Here is a 26,266-nt window from a genome sequence, read left to right on the forward strand (position 1 = left end):
TGCCCCTTCCCCTATTGAGCTGATTTGAGGGACAATACCTATCCTGAGTTTGGTAATGGGCCTCTTTAGGTCTTACTATTTCAAAACAACCCGGCGTATCCTTCTCCAGTAACTTATTGTGGAATTGATCTTTATTAAGACTAGGCCATTCGGAGATCATTTGTTTAACAGTAAGCTGGAGATGTGGCTGTAGATTGGTAAGGATAGTCTGAATGAGCATAGAATGCATATTATCCTGAATACTCATTCCTGCCTCCAGGGTCCAAACTTCATTGAACCTCTTCTAAAAGTCTATAACAGACTCTCCTGATTTCTGTTTACAGACTACAGCAGTTGGCAATGAGGACCTAGTCTGAAAACACCTCTCCATTTCACACTTAATTTCCTCCCAGATTGTGTCTATGACTGCCTCAGTATTTAATTTATAATTACCAGCCAGCGTATTCGGAGGCTCTATAGTGCTTATAGAAGGGACCTTACTCCAGTCCCAGGGGGAATTATGTCCAACTATCCCATCTATTATAAGGCGCATATCCTCCTGAGTCAGACATCTCCCTTTACAAGCTCTCTTCAAATAATGACATGTCCCAGATGAAGATGAAGAGGGTTTAGGGCAGTGTTTAACAATCTTATTAATATCATATATTTCAATAGCTTTCTTTAACAAGGTGTCCCTACAGTCATAAAAGGGAACTGTTCCTCAAGGTCACTGTCCTCATCATGATGAGGTATATGTGCAGGTTTGGGAAAAGACTTTTGTGATCTAAGGCGCATGGGAGCTATGACATCCCCAGCACCAACAGCACCAGCCGCTGGATCCTGACCACTTTGATCAGGCAAAGGTTGTGGCAACTGCAGAGGTGGCTGCAGAACAAATGGGTACAAAGCAGGGAAAGGTCTCTCCACCCCCTCCGAATGTAGGAGAAACATGTAAGGATTATGTAGCCCGGGTCTGTGGGACTGATTATTATTTAGTTACTCTCTGGGTGGATAATATGGCAGGATGGACAGAGGGGATGAAGAGTATAAATTCGTTCCCTCGGGAAGGGGCTAATGACACCTTCCATATGGATATGGTAAAAGGGTTATGTTTGGGTGACACGGAAGCTTACCCATATTATGGTCCAGACCCCCAGTGGGACATGCAGTATATGCAGTCGGGAGGGGAAAATTGGCTTACTTATGCACCATACTGGTATGATAGACCAAATAAGACGGTTCACAGACAGAAGGCAGAGAACCAGGAGGGATATAAAAAGAAACATGAGTTAGAAAAATAATTGACAAGGGGTTCACTCCAGAAGCCCCCTCCTCCCTATTCAGGAAATATCCCACAGATATATCCATCCCTTTCAAAAGATGACTTAGATTTACTGGCTGCATATACTGATACTAATATCCAACCACCTACGGCTCCCCAGCTTAACTTAATTGAGACGGAGGCAGAGCAAAACTGTCCGCCGGACTGGCTGTACAGAAGCGTGAAGGACTTATGTCTATGCACAACTTCCTTCTCAAATGACTGTTAGTATGATCCCTTAAAACAGTTACTTGTGTTCACCAGTTTCTGGGTTAGTGGGTCATCTAATACACACACAATAAAGTTAGTACATTTTTCACAGTATCATTTGCTGCTTACCTTCAGCAGAAAAATTACTTAAAGCTTCATAACATAACAGAAAGCATAAGAAAGCTACAGAAAAGAAGCGATAGAAATATGGTGACAAGAGAAATCAAGGTGCAGACTCTATATGAATTCTTCCCAAAAGAATTCCTCTAGTAAATCCTTCCCTAAAGAATTTATCTGTTAGACTTGGCCAGTAGTCTATTTACAGTCTATCTTGCCTAAAGATAGATACCATTTCTTTCAGTGTGTCTAAAGCGGATTCAAAATAGAAGCAACAGAAAATTTTACGGAAAGCATCGGAATGTCCCCAGTCGTTAGACAGGAATCTTCCGTACTCACCGAATTCCTGCATTTTCTATTCCGCAAACGAACCCCCAGCTGAAAGTGCTGTTTCCTTCTCAATGCACCTTGATTCCTTCCTTTGTCCCCGAAGACAGGCCTGGAGAACTTATCAGTGACACATGCAGTATGACGTCAGTAACAGTTCTATTTATTCCTTGCAATACAGGCCTTTATATACATTCATGCATACATACAAGAACAGCTGCAGCTCTCATTATAATAATGCTGACTAGGAACATTTCCTTATAGAGACAGAAGGTCAATGTAAATATAGTCACCCTTTAATATGATGTCACCCAACCTCCTATCCTTCATACAGATCATACAACTTATTCTATTTAACCCTTCAGGCAGAGGAACAGGCTGCCAGAGTTCTCTACAGGGTGGGCCATTTATATGGATACACCTTAATAAAATGGGAATGGTTGGTGATATTAACTTCCTGTTTGTGGCACATTAGTATATGTGAGGGGGGAAACTTTTCAAGATGGGTGGTGACCATGGCGGCCATTTTGAAGTCGGCCATTTTGAATCCAACTTTTGTTTTTTCAATAGGAAGAGGGTCATGTGAACTTATTGGGAATTTCACAAGAAAAACAATGGTGTGCTTGGTTTTAACGTAACTTTATTCTTTCATGAGTTATTTACAAGTTTCTCTTTGTTTACAGCCATTGACATGTCGCCGAGGTTAACACGTGAGGAGCGGATAGAAATTGTGTTGATGTCTGGTGAACGCAGTAACCGGGTCATTGCAGCAGATTTCAATGCAAGATAGCCTGCGAGACCACCCATCTCCCATGCTACAGTTAGCAAACTGCTTGCTAAGTTTCGTGAAACTGGTTCAGTGTTGGATTTGCCAAAATGTGGACGCATGAAATCAGTCTCTAATGAAGAAACATCAGTGGCTGTCCTAGCTTCATTGAGCAAGAGCCCACAGCGTAGCACTCGCCGCATGTCACTGGAGAGTGGCATTAGTCGAACATCCCTTCGGCGAATATTAGCTACTCACAAATGGCACCCTTACAAACTCCAGCTACTGCAGCATCTCAACGAGGATGACCCAGATCGGCGCACTGAATTTGCAGAATGGGCAAAACAAAAATTGGAACAGGACCCTCAGTTTACGCAGAAGATTTTGTTCAGTGATGAGGCAAACTTTTATGTGAATGGTGAAATTAACAAACAAAACCACCGCTATTGGTCTGACACTAACCCACATTGGATAGATCCCTCCGAAACTGTTGGAACAAAAAAATTTATGGTATGGTGTGGTATATGGGGTACAAAGATAGTGGGGCCATTCTTCATCAATGGAAACCTCAAGGCCACTGGATATGCAAAATTGCTACATGATGATGTGTTTCCCTCTTTATGCACTGAAGCTGACACGTTCCCTGAGTTTTTCCAGCAAGATGGTGCACCACCACATTATGGGTGTCAGGTCCGAGCATTCCTAGATGAACAGTTTCCTGGAAAGTGGATTGGTCATCGTGGGCCAGTTGAATGGCCCCCAAGGTCTCCCGATCTGACCCCCTTAGACTTTTATCTTTGGGGTCATCTGAAGGCAATTGTCTATGCTGTGAAGATACGAGATGTGCAGCACCTGAAACTACGGATACTGGAAGCCTGTGCTAGCATTTCTCCTGCGGTGTTGCTATCAGTGTGTGAAGAGTGGGAGAAGAGGGTTGCATTGACAATCCAACACAATGGGCAGCACATTGAACACATTTTATAAGTGGAAACTTGTAAATAACTAATGAAAGAATAAAGTTACGTTAAAACCAAGCACACCATTGTTTTTCTTGTGAAATTCCCAATAAGTTTGATCTGTCACATGACCCTCTTCTTATTGAAAAAACAAAAGTTGGATTCAAAATTGCAGACTTCAAAATGGCCGCCATGGTCACCACCCATCTTGAAAAGTTTCCCCCCTCACATATACTAATGTGCCACAAACAGGAATTTAATATCACCAACCATTCCCATTTTATTAAGGTGTATCCATATAAATGGCCCACCCTGTAGATCTAGCCTAGCCAGATACTGTTGTTTACTGCCAGAGCCCATAGATTATAATGGTAACTGGCAGGGATCCGGCCACTCCCCGACATTTATGCCTGGATTCAGTCAGAATTTTTTTTTTATGCACAATGATATTTGTCTGGCCGAATCCCAGCATAAATGCAGGGAAGCGGACAGATTCCCGCCAAATCCCATTATAGCTTATGGGGTCTTGTGAACTTGCGGCGCTATCCGGCTATGCCAGATTCGGAAAACTCCGGCAGGCTGGGTATAGCCCCGTTCCAGCTAGGAAAAACATTAGTACTACAGTTTTTCCTAGCTTGTGTTCATTCTAGCACCGAAATTGACAAAATAGTATGTTTCAGGTGGCATGATGACACTCTCAAAACTGTATTGCCTTCCATCTCCTTATGGTATGTGGTGGAAGCAATATCTAGACTAGAAAATACAATAGGTAAAACCTAATCCAGATAAGAAACCATGTTCTAATTAACATTATGGGTAAACCGTTAATTAGGTTCATTGTTACTGAGGTAACTGATAAATTTCGATATGGCCACCACATCAGACGACTAAATGATAATGATATCGTCGATGTAGCGGCCATACCATAAGACATCAGGAAAAATAGATTATCCATAGAACAAAAAAAAACCATATCATTCTTACCACCATGCAATACATGTCACAGTGCAGTTAACTGTGACAGTTTTGGCCGTGTAGGCTGGCTGTATGATCTTTCACGTACTGGCTGCAGGCTGACCCCCATGTATGCTAGTTGCTTGGGGCTGCATGCTGGCTGCGGTGTAGTGTGTGAACTACGGTATGCCTGTAAATGTGTGTACTCCCCGTGTCTGTATCTCAGTGCAGTTCTTGTCATGGTTGCCGTGCAGGCTGGTTGCAGGTTCTCTTGCATACTGGCTGCAGGCTTTCTCCTGTGTATTCTGGTTGTTTGGGGTGTGCTGGCTGTAGCACTTTGTGTCTGGTGTGAACTGACACTTGTACTATTGTTCTGTGGTTCTTGTTTCTCCTGGTTCTTGTGGGGTTAACATTCTCCGGTATGGGCCTGGGTGTGGTTTATCAGGTGCCCTCGTTATGCAGCTGTTTTTATCTGTGAGCTGTGGGTCATGGGGTCTCTTTCTGTCTTGAGCCTTGCTGGGAGCAGCACCTTTCTTGCTGACCCATCGGGTTTTGCCATCTGCCCCTCCTTTGTGGTGTCGCCTAGTAAAGCATTGATGTTGTTTCCCTTGCATTCATGTCTGTCTGCTCTGTCTTGCCATGCTCTGTTATATTGTGCCTCTGTATTCTTGTCCATGTCTTGCCTGGTCTTCTGTGTCCTGGCCCTTGCTAGCCTGCCAGTGCTTAACTGCTTCTGATTCTATCTGCTCCTGTATAGCCTGGGAGTACTTAACTGCTTCTGGTCCTTTCCTGTTTATGCTTAGCCCTCGATGAGAGGGTGTAGCATGTTCCTTGCCTGCTTTGTCTTGTAGTCTGGTCATGTTGGTTCTCCGGAGGCAGGACTCCTTATTTTATGTGTGCAGTTCTGGCTAGGACCGCTATCTAACAGATCCTACATAGGGTCTAGTCATCTGCCAGTTCAGTGTCTTGTTGTGCAGTTCTGTCTGTTCGCCCATGGTCTAACTCTGCATGGGGAACAAGCAGCTGCAATATAATAATAACAAAGACAGGTGCACTCTGCAGACTTACTAAGCCCTCAAACTGATGATAAAATTGAGAGATTAGCCAACCTGTCCTACTAGGAGGATATGTCTGAGCCCGAGCACCGCTCCAAGGTTTCTCAGGTAGCTCGGGTCCTAACACTCATCTACCTGAGCCGTATCGGCAATACCAGGAGCCAGTGGGCAGATTACAGGAGCGTAAAGGTCAGACTCACAGACAAATCCCCAGTTACCTCCAGCATGAAACTATACTAGCAATGGGAGGAGGGAGGAGTCTGCGAGTCCCACTCAAGACTGGCTGATATGGCCCAGGCCTCACAGGTGCACCTAAATGTAGCCTGTGGATGGAAATCATTTAAATTGGAGTTTATACACCTCTAGGTATCTCTATATGCAAATAAATGAAAAAAATGGTGTGCTGTTAAACAGGCAGGAAGTGCTCAAACCCATATGCAGTTGTGCATATATAAACAGGGGAGCAAATCCTGCACTTTTGGCCCGTTGCTAATGGCGATCCCCAGCAAAAATGCATACAGTGGAGGATGCCTGCGGCGGACCACAAGTACCACAATAGACATCCTACACATGATAGCAATTATGTGGATGTGATAATTAATATAACAATATAATAATAGCAAAGACAGGTGCACTCTGCAGACTTACTAAGCCCTCAAACTGATGATAAAATTGAGAGATTAGCCAACATGGCCTACTAGGAGGACATGTCTGAGCCCAAGCACCACACCAAGGTTTCTCAAGTAGCTCTGGTCCACATAGAGATACCTGGAGGTGTATAAACTCCAATTTAAATGAGCCTGTTTTCCATCCACAGGCTACATTTAGGTGCACCTGTGAGGCCTGGGCTATATCAGCCAGTCTTGAGTGGGACTCGCAGATTCCTCCCTCCTCCCATTGCTAGCATGGTTTCATGCTGGAGGTAACTGGTGAGTTGTCTGTGAGTCGGACCTTTACACTCCTGTAATTCGCCCACTGGCTCCTGGTATTGCCCATACGGCTCAGGTAGGTGAGTGTTAGGACCCAAGCTACTTGAGAAACCTTGGCGCGGTGCTCAGTGCTCCTAGTAGGACATGTTGGCTAATCTCTCAATTTTATCATCAGTTTGAGGGCTTAGTAAGTCTGCAGAGTGCACCTGTCTTTGCTATTATTATATTGCTATATTGATTATCACATCGAAATAATTGGTATCTTGTGTAGGATGTCTATTGTGGTACTTGTGGTTCGCTGCGGGCATCCTCCACTGTATGCATTTTTGCTGGGGATCGTCATTAGCAACGGGCCACAAGTGCAGGATTTGCTCCCATGTTTGTATATGCACAACTGCATGTGGGTTTGAGCACTTCCTGCCTGTTTAACACCACACCATTTATTTTATTTTTTTTCATTTATTTGGAACAAGCAGATGCTAGTCCGATTCTGTGTCTTGTCTGGTTACCATTATATCTCATCTGATCAGTGTTCTGCTTTGGTTCCTGTTCTTGCCTGAGTTCTAGTCTAGTCTCGTGTCTTTCTGGACTGCTGGTGCTTGCACCGGCAACTGTCTCTGCAGGTGAGTGGCCAAGTGCACCGGGAATATTCTGGAGGTGCCACCTGGTGAGCCTGGGGCTAAGTTCATCCCCACCACCAGGGGCTCTGGGAAGAACGGGACTCACTTAGGTTCCACCCTCTGGCTGCACTTGGTGCAGTGGTGCTTTTGCCATGGTTCCCTTGCCTGCTTGTCTAGTGTTACTGTCATGTTCATTTATTACATGTGTAATAAAGTATTCTGTTTGTTCCTGGTCTGTTACCTGTCTTGTCATGTCTGTGAGACATTATGGAGGTCTGCCTGCCCTCTCTAACGTGACAATATATAAGTTTGCATGGATAGGAAATATTTTGTGCCTATTGAGGCTCCAACCTTCTGTAAATAATACTTTTTTATCAAACATAAAATACCATAGCTATGTTAGGAGATAGTGTAATACCATCACCATATACTTCTGTAAATCCTGAGAATGATTGGAATATTTTACTTTGGAGTATAATTGATGATTTTTCCATTCCGTTGTTCCTCTCTCCTGCTGTCTTGGCCAATGAATCTCGTAGATGCCTGCTTGTCATGTAGTCACATGTAAAGAACCTTAATGAAGTTGTCAGTGGCGACTCTAGAAACAATATATAGGGGGGAGGGGGCACATAAGATACCACAGTCAAAAATGGGGGGGCATTAATAATTTTCACCACTTAATCATTCTACTGAAAAAAACTAAATAAGTATTTATAAATAAGATTACAAAATACGAGAGTATTGCGGTATGCAGGGATATATAATATATAATGAAACAATTTACTTACAAAAGAAGCTGCCGAGCGCGCAAATCTGCTGGGCAGCGTGTGCGTGTGAGGTCACGTCAGGCGGGTCAGTGTGTGATTCGGATTGGCGGCGGCCGGGCCATGGGGCCACTGACTAGCGTTACATTTTAAAGGGAAAGGTGGGGAATCAGCATGGGGGGCACACGGGGGGGGGGGGGCAATGAATAATCTGGGGGTGGGCGGCAATTGCCCCCCCTTGCCCCCCTGTAGCGACGCCACTGGAAGTTGTAGGTAGTACATTCCTTGATTATATCTAGAGAGGAATTCCCATTAGCCTCCATAATTTTCAATCAAGATTGAATTAGTGTCATGTAGTGGATTGTACGACCAGGATCAAGGCATCTCCAACATAACATAAGATAGACTTATCATTCCAGATGAATTACTCCCTGTGTTCAATTAGACCAATTATACAGGAGCAACCGACACCCAGGGGAAGAATGGAAGGAGAGGTATTATCTCTGTAGGACTCCATGATGGAAGGATAATTGCGAATTTGCACAAGAAGAACATAAGCCTTACTAGAGCAGTCATAAACCGCTTTTTGCTAATGTTTACTTATTCTTGTGGTGAAGGTCATTCTTTTCTCTGTTATTAAAAATTTGTAATATTGGAAGTAGAGGGAAGAGAATATATTGGAAGATGGTTTCTCAGCGGTTGTCACTATTACCTTACAGCACCAATGATCTAGATACAGATCTAACCAGAGGGAAAGTTTGCATATGCAGAGTTTGTATGTTCTTCAGCATTTATATGGATTTTTACTAGGTACTAGGGATCTATCAGTGGGCATTTTTCTTGTAATGATGCTGCCTTGCCTCTACTCAGTGCTAGCAAAGAAAGCCCTTGCACCACATAGACCTTCTGTAGAACCTGCACGCTCTGTTAAAAATTCCCTATGAGTCTCTTATCTACACTACCAAAACCCCTACAGATCCTGTCTCCCCCACCATCTCCTGCAGAAAGTTACAACAGCCTGAGCTTCTTGCCAGCTGCTATAATATGACATTGATTACAGGAATGGGCACAGAGACACTGAGCTGTTCGCAATTGCCTTTATGACGGACTACATCTGTCTATTTGCATATGTACTATGTATGTATGTACTATTTGATTGTTACGTGTATATATGTGTAATTTGTGCACTATATATGTGTGTAATGTGTGAATCTGTGTATTAAGTGTATGTGAGTATTTGTAAAAAGGGGAAATCTCCCAAAAGTGCAGGCAAAACTCTGCATCCTTTCAACATTATACTTACCACTCACTTTTTCCAAACAACATTTTGCAGTGGCAAATGGGAGTAAATGTAGTGTCTTACTAGGTAAATGTGGGCACTACACAAGGGTCAATTGGGTCACGTTGTTCTCCACCTCCTGTGGAACATGGTCCTTGTATTTTATATGGCATTTTAATGTATATTGTCATGTTATTTAATGCTATCTCCTGTGTACCAGGCCTATTAGGGGTAGTTCCTCCTCCTAGACAGTAGAGGGAGCTAGGGAACCCCTTATATAAATAATGCAGTAGAAAAAATGTAAGGCTGGCACTCAAATATGTGGTACTATTGAAGTGACAATTTATTTAAACATAGAGTTAAAAACCAATATGATGTGCACAATAAAATACAATCGATTAAAATATGTGGAAAATATAAATGGAATGTAAAACCGCAGGACAAAAACACACTGTGAATTTGCTACAATCAATGAGTATTTGCAGCTATCCCTTAGAAGACTCAAATATGTCCCCTAGTTGGATCTGCAAAGAAATCCTTTGAAGCAGTTGCTCTATAGTATAGGGTTATGTCCTCCTTGAAATGGTCCTCTGATTAGGATACAAAATGTTCCGAGGTCGGCGCTATGGCCGGATGATACTATCCATTCAGAGAGAAAATGTTCCAACTGGTGTTAATACACTGCAAGATAGATATAGGGCTGCAGGTGAGAGGTAGAGCGGAACCGTTTTTCTTACCCTTCCAGCCCGGGGCCGGTAGCTGCTTGCCGCTACTCCCCACACTGCGCCGGCTTCTCCTCACGCTGTTTGGCGTCCTCGCTCGAGACTTCCGTACCACGTGATTGTTGTCTCACGGTATTTGCCCGTCAGTTTGTTGGATCTTATTTCTTCTCCGGAGTAATTTCAAGTCGAAGTCCTGTGGAGCGCTCCAGCATCCGAAGAAAGTTTACAAAGCTTTGCAAAGCTTTCTTAATACCTCTTTAAGATTTTGCCCCTCACGGAATACCTTAGGGTGTCTTTTTTCCAAAATGGGGTCACATATGGGGTATTTATACTGCCCTGGCATTTTAGGGGCCCTAAAGCGTGAGAAGTAGATGGGAATCCAAATGTGTAAAAAATGCCCTGTGAAATTCTAAAGATGCATTGGAATTTGGGCCCCTTTGTGCATCTAGGCTGCAAAAAAGTGTCACACATGTGGTATCGCCGTACTCAGGAGAAGTAGGGCAATGTGTTTTGGGGTGTATTTTTACATATACCCATACTGTGTGTGAGAAATATCTCTGTAAAATGACAACTTTGTATAAAAAAATGGGAAAAGTTGTATTTTACAGAGATATTTATCTCACCCAGCATGGGTATATGTAAAAATACACCTCAAAACACATTGCCCTACTTCTTCTGAGTACGGCGATACCATATGTGTGACACTTTTTTGCAGCCTAGGTGCGCAAAGGAAACATGACAGGTGCTCAGAAAGTCAAAGTGCTTAAATTCACATTTTTGCACCATAGTAAACGCTATAACTTTTACCCAAACCAATAAATATACACTTATTGCATTTTTCTTTTTTATCAAAGACATGTAGAACAATAAATTTAGAGAAAAATTTATATAGAAATGTAGTTATATTTGAAAAAGTTTAAGACAAAGTGAAAAAAGAAATTTTTTAGCAAAAATTTCGGTCAACTTCGATTAATATAAAAAAAAAGTAAAAATGTCAGCAGCAATGAAATACCACCAAATGAAAGCTCTATTAGTGAGAAGAAAAGGAGGTAAAATTCATTTGGGTGGTAAGCTGTATGACCGAGCAATAAACGGTGAAAGTAGTGTAGTTGTAATGACCGGCGTCACGCAAAGGGAAGGAAATGGGAAGGCCCTGTCCAAGGGAGAGGGAAAGGTGGTGACCCCTGACTCACCTTGAGGCTGGCACCTGACTGCCCTGACGTCCCTAGACGGGTTCCTCACCCGTACGCCGATCACGTGCCTAAACCCTGGCTTTCCCTAAGATGAGCCCTATGTAGTGAACAGGGCGGTGGGAACAGGGCTGGGACAAGGCCATTTGGTGCCCAGGGCGAAGATGGCAAACTGCCCCCCCCCCCCCCCCCGTTTTTAAGAAAGAATCAATGTTGTTTCAAAACAAGAATATACTTAAAGCAATAGAACAAAGGACTGTGGGACTTTGAAAGTCACAGACACTATAAAGTTCCCCCCCATCATCATGTGCCAGTATAAAGTCCCCCCCATCATCATGTGCCAGTTTTGTAATAAGCCCCCCCAATGTGCCAGTAACACTATTGTAAAAAAAAACACTTATACTTACCTAAGTGTCAGCGATGCGATGCAGCCTCTTCCTGTGTCCCACGCTGTAATGTAAGGCTCAGGCGGCACGATGACGTCATTGCGCCGGCCTCTGATAGGCTGCCGGCCTAGTGCCTGCAGCCAGGGGCGTACATAAAAATCACTGGGCCCCATAGCAGGAATCTAAATTGGGCCCCCATTCCCCTTTTATAGCCCCTCCCTTTGTTCCATGAACTATTCTTGCTGCTGCGTTTTATAATTTATGCCATCAGGGCCGGAATGGGATTACAAAACAGCCCTGGCACACAAAAGAGGTATAATAGATGCAGATGTATATTATATACAGCAGTGTACAGTTATGTGAGGTACGCGGTATAATATATGCAGTGTGTACAGGTATATAGTATATTCCCTAGTGTTCTGATATGTGAGGTACAGGGTATAATAGATGCAGTGTGTACAGGTATATAGTATATACAGCAGTGTACTGATATGTGAGGTACGGGGTATAATATATGCAGTGTATACAGTATATACAGTAGTGTAATATGTGAGGTACGAGGTATAATAGATGCAGTGTGTACAGGTATATAGTAAATACAGCAGTGTATTGACACCTCGTACCTCACATATCAGTACACTGCTGTATATACTATATATCTGTACACACTGCATCTATTATACCTCGTACCTCACATATATAGTATATACAGAAGTGTACTGATATCTGTACACACAGCATCTATTATACCTCATACCTCACATATCAGTGCACTGCGGTATATACTATATATCTGTACATATTGCATGTATAATACTGTGTAATATATGCAGTGTGTGTGCATGTATGTGTGTGTATATATATATATATATATATACAGAGCAGTGTATTGATGTGACACATAGAAGGTATAATACTGTAGATGCAGTGTTTATAGAAATATGTGGTCAGTTATGCATTATAGTCACTGTGAGGTACATGAGGTAGTGGTAACTGTCTGAAGTAGTATACATGAGTGAGCAATGAGTAAAAACAGGGCATGGAGGGGGGGGGGGGTAAATGATGAAAAGTGGAGGACCTCCTCTTACCTCTCCATTCCAGTCTGTATGGATCAATACAGAGCTGCTTGTGAACTTTTAATACTTGCTGTTAGGGGTTGAAGGACCTGTGATGATGTCATCACAGGTCCTGGCAGATGTACCTTTGAAACCTAGGAACTACACCATTTTTGGTGCAGTTCCTTTGCTAGATTCTGCAGGACCTGTGATGTTGAAGATGATGTCATCACAGGTCCTGGCAGATGCACTGTTCTAACCTGGGAACTACACTTTACACTGTGCAGTTCCCTTACAGGACCTGTGATGACATCATCAAAGGTCCTTTAGCTTTAGAAAGGTAAACAGGAGTAATTAGGGGGCGGGGCCTCTCCTCCACTTCGGTGCCTGCCTGCAGCCTATCAGAGGAAAGGGAAGGGACACGCCTCTCCCTCCCCTGCACCTCCGCTGGCTGGCACAGACAGTTTACAATGGAGATGAGCGCAATGGAAGCGCTCATCTCCCTGTGCCCGGCGGCGGCTGCTCACTTGGGGGGGGGGGGTCATTTTAGTTGGGGGGGCACATGGGGGGGCACAGCATGATGTAGGGGGGGCCGTGGCTGGCACTTCACCTGCGCCCCCCTCCTGTCCGCAAATGGTAGCGCCCAGGGCACCCGCTCCTTCGGCCCCTGCCTTGTACCGGCCCTGGGTGGGAACACTAGTCCGCACCACTGACACTAAAAGGAAAACACCAAGGAGAGGACAGACAACGCAGACAAAACATATAATCCCAGGTGGGCGACAACAGCAGACAACAAAAGCCCAACAGGGATCCGGAGGGTAACGCTCTGGAACAACAACCAGGGATCACAGCTACACAGCTCCAGTGGGTCAGTATAGAAGTCCAGGCAGGAAGCTCTATATCTGGCAACCAGAGAAGTGGGAGAGGGGAATATAAGGAGGTTAGTGCTGGACAAGAAACAGCTGAGGAGAAGAAGCTACGGATCCCTGAGTGAGCCAAAAAGGGTTGCAAGGCAAACCCAGAAAGCTACCATTAAGAAACAGCACTATCTTTATACATAGAGCGCGCAGCCACCCGCTGCGACTTCCTGACCCTGGGTATAACGGAGTCAGACATGGCTCTTGACACCCTCGTGACAGTACCCCCCTTCCACGAGGGGCCTCCGGACACTCAGGACTAGGTCTCTCAGGATGAGCGGCATGAAAAACCCGAACTAACCTGTCGGCGTTTACCTCAGACGCTGGAACCCACATTCTTTCCTCGGGACTGTAACCCCTCCAATGCACCAGATATTGAAGAGAGCGGCGGACCCGACGAGAATCAACAATTTTGGATATTTGAAACTCTAGATTACCATCCACAATAACAGGAGGGGGTGGCAGCGGTAATGGTTCTAGAGGTGGAAGATACTTTTTGAGTAACGACTACTTATGGAAGACGTTATGAATTTTAAAAGTCTGAGGTAGCTCCAGGCGAAAAGCCACGGGGTTAATGATGGCTACTATTTTGTAAGGACCAATAAACCTAGGACCCAGTTTCAAGAGGGAACCTTTAATTTAATATTCCTAGTAGACAACCACACATAGTCATTCACTCCTAGGTCCGGACCTGGCGACCGTTTCTTATCAGCCATGCATTTATATTTACCTCCCATATTTTTCAAATTAGCTTGCACTTTCTCCCATACAGATGAAAGAGATGACGAAAACCGTTCCTCTTCGGGAACCCCAGAAGACCCCCCCTCTTTGAAAGTACAGAATTGGGGATGAAAACCATATGCACCAAGAAATGGTGACTTGCCAGTGGATTCCTGACGGCGATTATTTATGGCAAACTCAGCTAATGGTAAATATGATGACCACACCTCTTGGTTTTCAGACACAAAACACCTTAGATATGTCTCAAGGTTTTGGTTGGTACGCTCAGTCTGTCCATTCGACTGAGGATGGAAAGCCGAGGAAAAGGACAAGTGTACCCCCAAACGGGAACAAAAAGCTTTCCAAAACTTAGAAATAAACTGGGTTCCCCGATCCGAAACAACATCGGAAGGGACCCCGTGAAGCTTCACGATTTCACTGATGAATACCTGAGCAAGAGTCTTAGCATTAGGTAGTGCGGGTAACGCAATGAAGTGTACCATTTTGCTAAACCTGTCTACTACTACCAAGATAACTGTTTTACCCACAGACAAAGGTAAGTCAGTGATAAAATCCATTGACAGATGTGTCCATGGCCTATTGGGAATGACAAGTGGCAATAAAGACCCTGCAGGACGTGTATGAGAGACTTTCGCGCGCGCACAAGTAGAACAAGAAGACACAAAATCCATTACATCCTGACGCAACCTTGGCCACCAAAAACGACGAGACAATAGCTCCAAGGTTGCTTTACTACCCGGGTGCCCAGCAAGTGCCGAATTATGATGTTCTTTTAATAATTCAAGACGCAGGTTTAACGGTACAAACAATTTCTCTGAGGGGCAAGAGACCGGGGCGTCCCCCTGGGCCTCTAACACCTTCCCCTCCAGAACAGAGTGTACCGCAGAGACAACCACTCCTCTTTGTAGAATGGGTACCGGATCACTCACATTACCCCCTCCAGGGAAACAACGAGATAATGCATCAGCCTTGGTATTTTTTGCCCCAGGACGATAGGTAATAAAAAAGTTAAACCTGGTAAAAAATAGCGACCACCTAGCTTGTCTAGGGGTGAGACGCTTAGCTGATTCGAGGTACAGAAGGTTTTTGTGGTCTGTAATCACCGTGACGGGGTGGATTGCCCCCTCTAAAAAGTGACGCCATTCTTCAAACGCTAGTTTAATAGCTAATAGTTCCCTATTGCCAATATCATAGTTCTTCTCCACTGCAGATAGTTTTTTAGAAAAGAAAGCACAAGGACGCCTTTTGCCAGGAGACGGACCCTGAGACAGTACAGCCCCCACTCCCACCTCTGACGCATCTACTTCAACAATAAAAGGCTGGGAGACATCAGGTTGGATTAGTACAGGTGCCGAGGTAAACCTCTCTTTTAGAGAGGAAAAAGCAATTTTAGTGGCGTCAGACCATTTAGAAAAATCAGTCCCCTTCCTAGTCATGTCAGTAAGGGGTTTTACAATCACCGAATAATTTTTTATGAACTTTCTATAGAAATTTGCGAAGCCCAAGAACCGTTGCAGTGCTTTGAGGTTCTCAAGAAGATCCCAATCTAAAATTGCCTGGACCTTCCTAGGATCCATACGGAAACCTGAAGCAGATAATAAATAACCTAGTAACTGTATTTCCTGAACGGTGAAGACACACTTTTCAATTTTCGCATATAATTTATTCGTCCGTAGGACCTGCAGTACCTGTCTGACATGCACCTCATGTGTTTTCAGATCAGACGAATAAATTAAAATATCATCTAGGTATATCACCACAAACCTGCCGATAAGATGACTAAAAATGTCATTAACGAAATGTTGGAAGACAGCAGGAGCATTGGTCAGACCGAAAGGCATGACTAGATTTTCATAATGCCCCTCAGGGGTGTTAAAAGCTGTCTTCCACTCATCCTCTTCCTTGATACGAATCAGATTGTAGGCCCCCCTAAGATCAAGTTTGGAGAACCACCTAGCACCCGCAATCTGATTAAACAGGTCAGGAATGAGAGGAAGAGGGTATGGGTCTCGGATGGTTATCCGGTTTAATTCGCGGAAATCTAGGCAAGGACGCAGGCCCCCATCTTTCTTTTTTTTAAAACTTTCAATTTTTATTGATTTTTCAACATAAGAAAATCAGACAGTAAATATGTCATTTGCATAAGCCAGAACAATGTTAAGATTTGCAAGTACAACTTTGACATTTATATTGTGATGTTACATATTTAAGCCAACAAAAAAATACCAGCTAATAAAAGTCACTTGTATAATCCAGCAACTATCACTTAATATATGCTAAGCATATTGATGACATATACAACAAATTGTAACATAGTCAATTCAAGAACAAGACTAATAGATTAAATCCAGAACTTGTGATCCATTTCTAAGATATATTTTATTCTATACTTTAGTGTACCGCTATATATGCTTACCCTATACCGTAATCCATCCACCGTCCTCCATCCACCGCTCTCTCCCGCCATGTATGTATACCACAGTATCAGTCCCTACAGAGCTACAGAGTGAATCTTAACTGCAAACGGGCAAGAGTTCCACAATTCCCATCTTTTGTGAGCCCTTAAGCGTTCAGAGTAAGAATCTGCATATATATATTCATGTTGCATATATTGGTTAACTAGTGAGATCACATCAGGCACCTGAGGAGTAATGGGCAGCTTCCATGAGGTTGCAATAAGCTTCCTTGCAGCTGAGAGAATGCCCATCATAACCGGTCTATGGGAGTGAGGTAAATCTCCTATTCCGATGGATAGCACAGCTAATGGAGGGTCGAGGGGGATCCGGAAGCCCGCCACTGTCGATATAAGGTCAAAAATCTTCCTCCAAAAAGGGAGAATAATAGGGCATGACCACCACATATGTGATAAGCTTCCCTTTTCCCCACAATTCCTCCAGCAGTTTGAACTATATTCAGGATCCATGTGTGCTATGCGGGCCGGCGTCAAGTACCATCTAAGTTGTATTTTCCTATTTTGTTCAATGTGATTAATACATTTGGCAGTAGCTATCGTCCAGTGGAAAGCATCTCTCCACTCCCCGACCGACCATGAGCTTTCAAATTCTTCTTCCCATTTCACCATAAAGTTAAGCTTTGTTTCTAAAGTAGGGTCAAGTGCATGATATGCAGTAGCAAGGCCTTTCCCCTGACCTGTCGTACCAGTAAAGTATTTACCAAAAGGGGTCATTTTATTCAATGAAATAATGGGAAGTCTCATTCTGTGCAGCATATGCCTAACTTGTAGGTATTGATAGAAACAAGTGTTAGGTATACCATAATTCTGATGTAAGGTCTCAAATGTTTTCATAGTATCGCCTTCATATAACTGATCCAAACGTGTGATACCTGCCTTCTCCCATTTATCTAAGGAGAGATCGGGGACCCCATATGTAAGCGCAACCAGTGGGATCTCAGATCTCTTAGGTGTGAAAAGCAACCCTTTCTCTATATAATTGGACCAGGTCCAAACTGCCGCTTGCATAGTCAAGAGAGGGGGTGTAGATTTAGGCGCTTCCAGGGAAAGGGCGGCAAGAAAGCCTGGGAGAGAACCCAGTTTTGTGTAGGTGGATTCTAATTCATGCCATCTCTGTAGCGAGGAAGGCGCCCAACACTCTTTAGTCTGCTCAATGAGGTTCGCCTTATAATAACGAATGAGGTCCGGGACTCCAAGACCCCCTTCTCTCAGTTTTGGGTATAGGGCTCGACGGTCCACTCTAGATGCTTTGTTACCCCATATAAATTTTATAAGGTCCGACTGCAACAGTTTTATTATTTTTTGTGGAATGATAAGAGGAATACATCTAAGTTTATAGAGGATCTTAGGAAGAATCATCATTTTGACCGCATTAATTCTGGCCAGCCATGACATATACAGTTTAGAATACTCGGCATAGTCTGTTAGTAATTCTTTTCTCAGGGAGTCGAGATTGCTTCTCACCAAATTTAGTATACGAGGTGTTAATAATATGCCCAGGTAAACTATGCCATCCTCTGCCCACTGAAATGGAGCCTTCGCCAGAAGTTCCCTTTTGAGGGGTTCTTGGATCGCAAATGGGAGAATATGCGATTTTGTAACATTAAGTTTATAGAAGGAGGCTTGAGCATATTCATTTAAGACTTCCATAACGTTTGGGAGAGATATCTCTGGGTTCGTAAGTGATAACAGGACATCATCTGCGTATAATCCTATTTTGTGTGATGCATTACCCACATATATACCTAAAATACCTGGGTCCAAGCGGATTCTTTCTGCCGGGGGTTCCATCACCAGCGCAAAAACCAATGGTGACAAAGGGCAGCCTTGTCTGGTACCGTTCGTTATATCAAAGCTTTTGGAATAAAAGCCAGATGCTAAAACTCGAGCTGATGGTAGAGAATATAGATTTAAGATAGCCGATAGAATAGGTCCCCGGAACCCAAAATGATTTAACACCTCCGTCAGAAACCCCCAGTGCACCCTATCGAAAGCTTTTTCAGCGTCAAGCGATATAAATATTGTGGGTGCACTATTTGGAGCAAATCAATTACTCTACGAGTTCCATCCCTACATTGGCGGCCAGGGATGAAACCAACTTGGTCAGTGGACACCAATTTAGGAAGAAGGGGCTGTAACCTTAGGGCCAGTAGTTTAGAGAATAATTTTAAGTCATTATTTAATAAAGATATGGGTCGGAAATTTGCTGGAGTATCATGAGGTTTCCCTGGTTTAGGGATTGTTGTGATAATAGCACATAACATCTCTTTGGGTATAGCACCCGGGTGTAGAAATGTATTAAAAAGCCGCGTAATGTATGGTAACAAGCTTACTTTAAAGGATTTATAATAGTCCCCCGAAAAGCCATCTGGGCCTGGAGCTTCGTGCAGTTTTAATGATTTAATAGCTATATCTACTTCCCGTTCTGAAAAGGGGGCATTGAGTAATTCCAAATCTTGGGAGGTAATACTTGGGAGAGATACTGATTTTAAGAAATTCTGTATGGTATGTGAGGTAGGTTGTGGGGTGCCATCGTCATTTTTCAAATTATAAAGGGAACTATAGTAATCCGCAAACGCATCCGCAATATCTATCGGGTGCGTAGTCATCTTTCCATTATTTTGCTTCACTGAATCTATACGGGAGGCTACTTCCCTTTTTTTCAGCCTGCGGGCTAGCATAGCCCCGGCTCTATCTCCTAAGTGATACCATTTTGCCTTTGATCTGGTTAGGGCCTTTTCAAATTTGCAAAGCAAGAGAGAGCGTAATTGAAAGCGCAAGTCTGTGATTTGGGCTGATAGTGTATCTGTAGGTGTCTCCTTAAATCGCGTTTCTGCCTCCACTATTTGAGCTAATATATCTTGCATCCGTTTATCTCTTTGCTTTTTAAGTTTGGACGCAGTCTGAATGAAAAGGCCTCTCATGAAACTTTTATGGGCGCACCATAATGTGGAGACACTAATATCTGGCGTGTCATTAAGATCAAAATATTCGTCCAAAGCTTTAGAAAATATTTGGTGCCGATTCTCATCCCTCAGTAAAAATGAGTTAAGGCGCCAAAGCGGTGGGTTAGGATTAGGATAATTATCTGAGATGTGTAGGTGGATTGGAGCGTGATCGGACCATGTGATATTACCTATTGCTGTGTGAGAGGTTTTATGAAGAAGGTCTTTGGAAATAAGGAAATAGTCGATTCTAGATTGGGAGATATGAACCTGGGACATAAAGGTATAATCCCTTTCCGTCGCATGTTGGTACCTCCATATATCATGTAGGGGAGTAGTTTTGAGAAGTTTACCCAACGCAGGCCGATGACCCCCCGTTTTCTTGGAGCAATCCATCGAAGGATCAATGGGCAGGTTAAAATCCCCTCCTAGAATGATGGAACCCCTGGCAAAATTCAGCAACTTCTTAAAGAACCTCGTAAGGAAAGAAACTTGGTGAGAATTAGGTACATAGACATTAGCTATGGTGTATTCAGCATGATTGATAGAGCAAAGGAGAATAATATATCGTCCCGCCTGATCAATAATAGTTTGATGTGCTTTAAATTGGACCGAACGCCTAACTCCTATAAGAACCCCAGCTTTTTTAGCTTCTGCCGATGCAAAATAAAGATGTGGGTAGTGCCTATTTGAACATTTACCAACATCTTTGGTCAGCAAATGAGTTTCTTGAGCTAGCACTATATCACACTTGGTCTTATTAGCATCATTCCACAGTGCAGAGCGCTTGTATGGGGAGTTTAGCCCCTTTACATTTATATTAGGTGTAGTACCATTTTGGTCTCGTGGGGATAAGTGAGTACTTAGCGTTAAACTGGAGAGAACGGCGGATTTCAGACGGCGGGACGGACACAGCAGATTCGGGATCACATTGATTCTGGAAGAAACAACAAAAGTTAACAAGATCACAAAGTGAAACTAGGCAAACATGCCTATATTGGTACAAAAACCAAAGGTAAGCGCCCATGAGTTTTCAGGAGCGCAAAGGTTTCCAAATTAAACAGAAAGATCCTGACAGGATCACCTTAGTTTATAAGAATCATAAGTAATTTTGAGGTTGGAGAATTCAGAAAAGATAAGAGATTTGGCATAGCAACTACAACAGTAGAGGTGTTACCCATTCCAGCCCACTTTATAGACAGAAAAGGAGGAATGTTAGGCACTTTATGTAAGGGTTAATGAAAGATCAAATATAGAATAGAAGGACGTAGATGTCCCAGTTTAGGATACATGAAAATTCCCACATCATAAGAAAATTTTTATATTAGAAAGTATTCATGTTATCTCCTCCTCAGGTTGTTTAGGGGACAACCGATCATTCTTTCTTTTATTACTTTTCCCATGCCTGCTAGCTTGTGCAGTGGACCACGGGATCGGGGCTGGTATTACTGGAAATGCTTGTAGATTTTGGACACTGCACCAATCTTCAATGGAGATCATGGGGTCTCCCAGTGCTGATAAAAGTTCTGTAAGGTCCTCATATTGACGGATAGAGAATCTTTTCCCCGCCACCGTAGTAGAGAGTCCAAACGGGAACATCCAGCGGTATAATATTTTCCTATTTCGCAGCAAATCTGTGAGAGGTTTCAGTTGTTTCCTTTTGTGCAGAGTAATAGGGGCAAGGTCTTGGAATAGGAGAAGTTGGTGATCTTCAAAGGACCAAGAGGGGGATACCCTAGCCTTCCCCAACATATCTTCCTTGACTCTGAAGTCCAGAAATCTACAAATAATGTCCCTGGGGGGATCATTAGGGTTGGGTCTTGGTCTTAGTGCTCTGTGTGCTCTCTCAATTTCAATGGAGAGGGGATAATGGTCTCCCAATAAAGATATGGCAATCTGTTTCACCGTTGAGAGTAGAGATTCTGCAGTATACGTTTCAGGAAGGCCACGGATTCTTAAATTATTGCGCCTATTACGATTATCTTGGTCCTCCATTTGGATGTATATTTGGTTCAGATGATCTTGACATGTTTGAAAATGAGTGGCAACTTCTCTGGAATGATTGCAAAGTTCTGCTGTGGTGTCCTCCAAACTATCCACACGGTGACCAATATGGCGTAGGTCTTGTTTAATTTCTTGCAAATTCTGTGCTAGAGGCGACAGAGCATTGGTAAGGGTTTGCTGAAAAAAGTCCCTTGATAAAGGGAGATCCGCCTGTGCTGCAGCTTGTGGTTCATCTTGCAATGTGTCACTTGAGGATAAAGGTTGATTCACATGAGCAGAGGTTTCAGCACTTGCAGGCGCTTTTGTAATAAATTTCTCTATATTGCCTTTGCCATGCGGAGTTTTCTGAGGCATGTTAGGATCCCTAGGAATAGGTTGGCCGTACTTAACCATTGCAAGACAGGTGGTTTAAGTCCTTTGGAAGTTGGAGAAATCACTTATAGATGCTATGCCTTTGCGTGCTGCATTCCCTCACATAAGCTATAAAGGTGTCCAGACAGGATAGATCATAATCAATGATCTGGAAACATTGAGCCTGTGGCTCTAATACGTGGAATAGATCGTTAAGGAGTTGGAAATTTAGCCCCTGGTCTCAGGCCCGGACTAGGCCGCAACTTTCAGTAGGTTTGTAGAGGCTAGTTTTACCTCTGGTATGTTTGTGGTGGTGACCGGAGTGTCACTATGTGGGCCCAAATGCTGCAGCTGGCTTTCCTCTTCGTCCCTCAGCCGTGTAAAGGCGAACAGGTTCTCCAACTTCAGCCCATGGTCTCGGTCCCGGCCTAGGCCGCAATCTTCAGGTACTCTGTGGGGGGGCTTGCCTCACCTCCGGTATGTCAGAAGGGGTGACCGGGTTGTCCCTCTATGGGCTCTTATGCTGTCGCTAGGCTTGTTTCTTTAAACCCGCGTCAAATTTAGTCCGCGGTCTTGGGCCCGGACTAGGCCGCAATCTCCGGCGCCCTTTTTTGAGGCCTATCTCACCTCGATTTCGGCTGCGGTGGTGACCGGACGCTTCCCTTTGACCTCCCGCTTTGTGGGCTATGCGCAGGGGGCCTCGGTGGGGTATATCCTAGACTCACCACTGTCAGGAGTCTGTGGGCCGGTCGGCGCTTCTCTTCTTCCGGTAGGCCGCGGCTTCTTATTTTCGCCTCAGGCCGCCCAGACGGCACCTCCGGCGGCGATCTTGTTGTAGAGGGTCGCTCCTGTAGAGGATCTTCTCCTAGATGTTGTTTGGAGGCAGATGTTTCTTGGCGGCCGGCCGTCCGTCCGACTTGATTCAGGCCTCAGTAGGCCGCAGCCGTTCCTATCCTCCCGGATCGATTTTTTTGTTAAATAAACAGATATATCTGTTCAGAGATGTTATGTTAACTGTGGGGTAGTGTTTAAAAACACTTTTGGTCAATTTTGAAGGCTAGATGCCTATAGATTGCCTATGTGCAGCAGGAGCTGAGGTTCAGAGCGTCCTCTCTCCTTCACGGCTAGCTCCGCCCCCCCATCTTTCTTTTTAACGAAGAAAAACCCTGCAGCCACGGGTGAAGAAGAGGGTCTGATGTGTCCCTTAGCCAAGCTCTAGGAGATATAATCTTTCATGGCTTGTCTCTCCGGACCCGAAAGATTATATAACCTGGTCTTGGGTAATTTTGCACCGGGAATCAGGTTAACCGGGCAATCATAAGGACGGTGAGGTGGTAACTTCTGGCAACCCTTTTCAGAAAAAACGTCCTCAAAGTCCGAAACAAATGTAGGTAGAGTAGCTATGGAGGCGACTAAGCAATTGCTATTTAAGCAATTTTCTCTGCAATGCTCACTCCACTCCATTATCTCCCTGGCCTGCCAATCCACCACTGGATTGTGCGCTACCAACCAGGGAAGACCCAATACCACAGGAGTGGGAAGCCCCTCCAGAACATAACATGAAAGACACTCGTTATGGTGGTCCCCTACCCGAAGGTGTAAGTTATGGACAATGTGAGTGAAGTTTCTCTGAGACAGAGGAGCAGAATCAATAGCGAATATGGGAATAGGTCTCTGTAGCGTACAGAGAGACAAACCCATAGTGTGGGCAAAATGGGCATCTATCAAATTTACTCCTGCTCCACTGTCTAGAAAAAAAGAAATAGTCTCCGTCTTAACACCAAAAACAACAACCGCTGGCAACACAAATTGCGATGTTCGTATGGAGGAAACGTATACCACCCGGCTGACATCCTCCACACAGCCTGGGGTTAGTAGTTTTCCGACGGTCTTTTGTTTTTGAGAAAGGAAGGACAGACATTAATGAAATGACCCCTCTCCTCACAGAAAAAACAAACCCCACGCCTACGGCGAGCCTCAGGAGGACGGACCTGACGAGTAGTTCCTCCTAGCTGCATAGGCTCGTCTAAGTCCGTACAGACTAACTGCTGCTTGGGAGGGGTTACCAATTGCTCAGGATTTTTCAATCTGTCCCTAAGACGTCTATCTATTCTGATAGAAAGGGACATAACCGCATCAAGGGAAAAGGGAGTCTCATACAGCGCAAGCGCATCCTTAATCCTTTCGGATAACCCAGAGCAGAACTGACTCCTGAGAGCCGGGTCGTTCCACTGGGTATCCGTAGCCCACCTACGGAAGTCAGAGCAATACTCCTCTACAGGCCGCTCTCCCTGTAGGAGTCTCCGTAATCTTGATTCAGCCAGTGCGACTTGGTCAGGGTCATCATATATGAGACCCAAGGCCCCAAAAAATTCATCCACTGACCGGAGAGCCTGGGAATCAGTGGGTAAAGAGAACGCCCAGGATTGCGGGTCCCCCTGCAGCAGGGAAATAACAACCCCCACCCGCTGTTCTTCATTACCAGAGGAGTAAGGGCGCAGCTTAAAATATAATTTACAGGCCTCACGGAACGTCACAAATTTGTCCCTTCCCCCAGAAAATCTGTCAGGAAGAACAACCTTGGGTTCCGCAACAACCTGGTTACCCGTAGCAACCGCTGGGCTTGCGGTCTGTTGCAATTGCTGCTGTTGCTGGAGGACCGACGCCTTCAATCCTGCCACCTCCAAAGACAGGCCATGAAGTTGCTTTGACAAAGCAGCAATTGGATTCTAAATAGGCAGAAAGAAAAAGTAGTTTTTTTTTTTTTCTACCTACACAAAATAAGGGCCAGATATAATGTAATGACCGGCGTCACGCAAAGGGAGGGAAATGGGAAGGCCCTGTCCAAGGGAGAGGGAAAGGTGGTGACCCCTGACTCACCTTGAGGCTGGCACCTGACTGCCCTGACGTCCCTAGACGGGTTCCTCACCCGTACGCCGATCACGTGCCTAAACCCTGGCTTTCCCTAAGATGAGCCCTATGTAGTGAACAGGGCGGTGGGAACACTAGTCCGCACCACTGACACTAAAAGGAAAACACCAAGGAGAGGACAGACAATACAGACAAACATATAATCCCAGGTGGGCGACAACAGCAGACAACAAAAGCCCAACAGGGATCCAGAGGGTAACGCTCTGGAACAACAACCAGGGAACACAGTTACACAGCTCCGGTGGGTCAGTATAGAAGTCCAGGCAGGAAGCTCTATATCTGGCAACCAGAGAAGTGGGAGAGGGGAATATAAGGACCTGGGAGTGCTAGACAAGAAACAGCTGAGGAGAAGAAGCTACGGATCCCTGAGTGAGCCAAAAAGGGTTGCAAGGCAAACCCAGAAAGCTACCATTAAGAAACAGCACTATCTTTATACATAGAGCGCGCAGCCACCCGCTGAGACTTCCTGACCCCGGGTATAACGGAGTCAGACGTGGCTCTGGACACCCTCGTGACAGTAGTGCAGAATTGTAAAAAGTGGTCTGGTCATTAAGGGGGTTTAAGCTAGGGGAGCTGAGGTGGTTAATACTGAAAATAAGAACCTTGATAAGAATACAGAGAAGAAAGACATTTTACGTATTATATTGCCATACAATGCTCAATACAAGAAAGTGGAACGCAATTTAAAGAAGCATTGGAATTATATATTGAAGGACAAAATAATAGGCCCATACATTTCTGCCAATCCAGAAAGTGGTGAGGGTTATGTAGAAGTAGAATTTATGCAAAAAAAAATAAAAAATTGTAAATAGTGTTTACTTAACCTTGGTATAAATTATCTGTGGAGTAGTGGTGACTAAAGGGCCTATAAGGACTAAAGGACAAACTGTTAGGCCCTTTAGTCACCACTACTCCACAGATAATTTATACAAAGGCCCCAAATTTAGGACTGAAAGTTGCACCATCTATTAAATCAAACAAAAGAAGAGAACATTCTATACATAAATGGCTTCATTTCAAAGGCTTCTATAGATGTGAAAAATGTAGCAATTAAAAAAGTGCTGTATTCCCAAGAAAAACAGAAAAAGTTAGTTCCACACAAAACTCTTTCACATACGAAATAAAGGAATTCTTAACATGTAGCTCCACCAATGTCATTTACATTATTCAATATCCTTGTTGAAAACAAGATAATGAAAAGAACACTTAAAAAACACCAGGACATATAATAAACATAAAAAATGGTTATGAGCAATCATAATTGAGGACTAATA

Source organism: Bufo bufo, chromosome 3 (assembly GCF_905171765.1).
Source record: "Bufo bufo chromosome 3, aBufBuf1.1, whole genome shotgun sequence".
Classification (NCBI taxonomy): domain Eukaryota; kingdom Metazoa; phylum Chordata; class Amphibia; order Anura; family Bufonidae; genus Bufo; species Bufo bufo.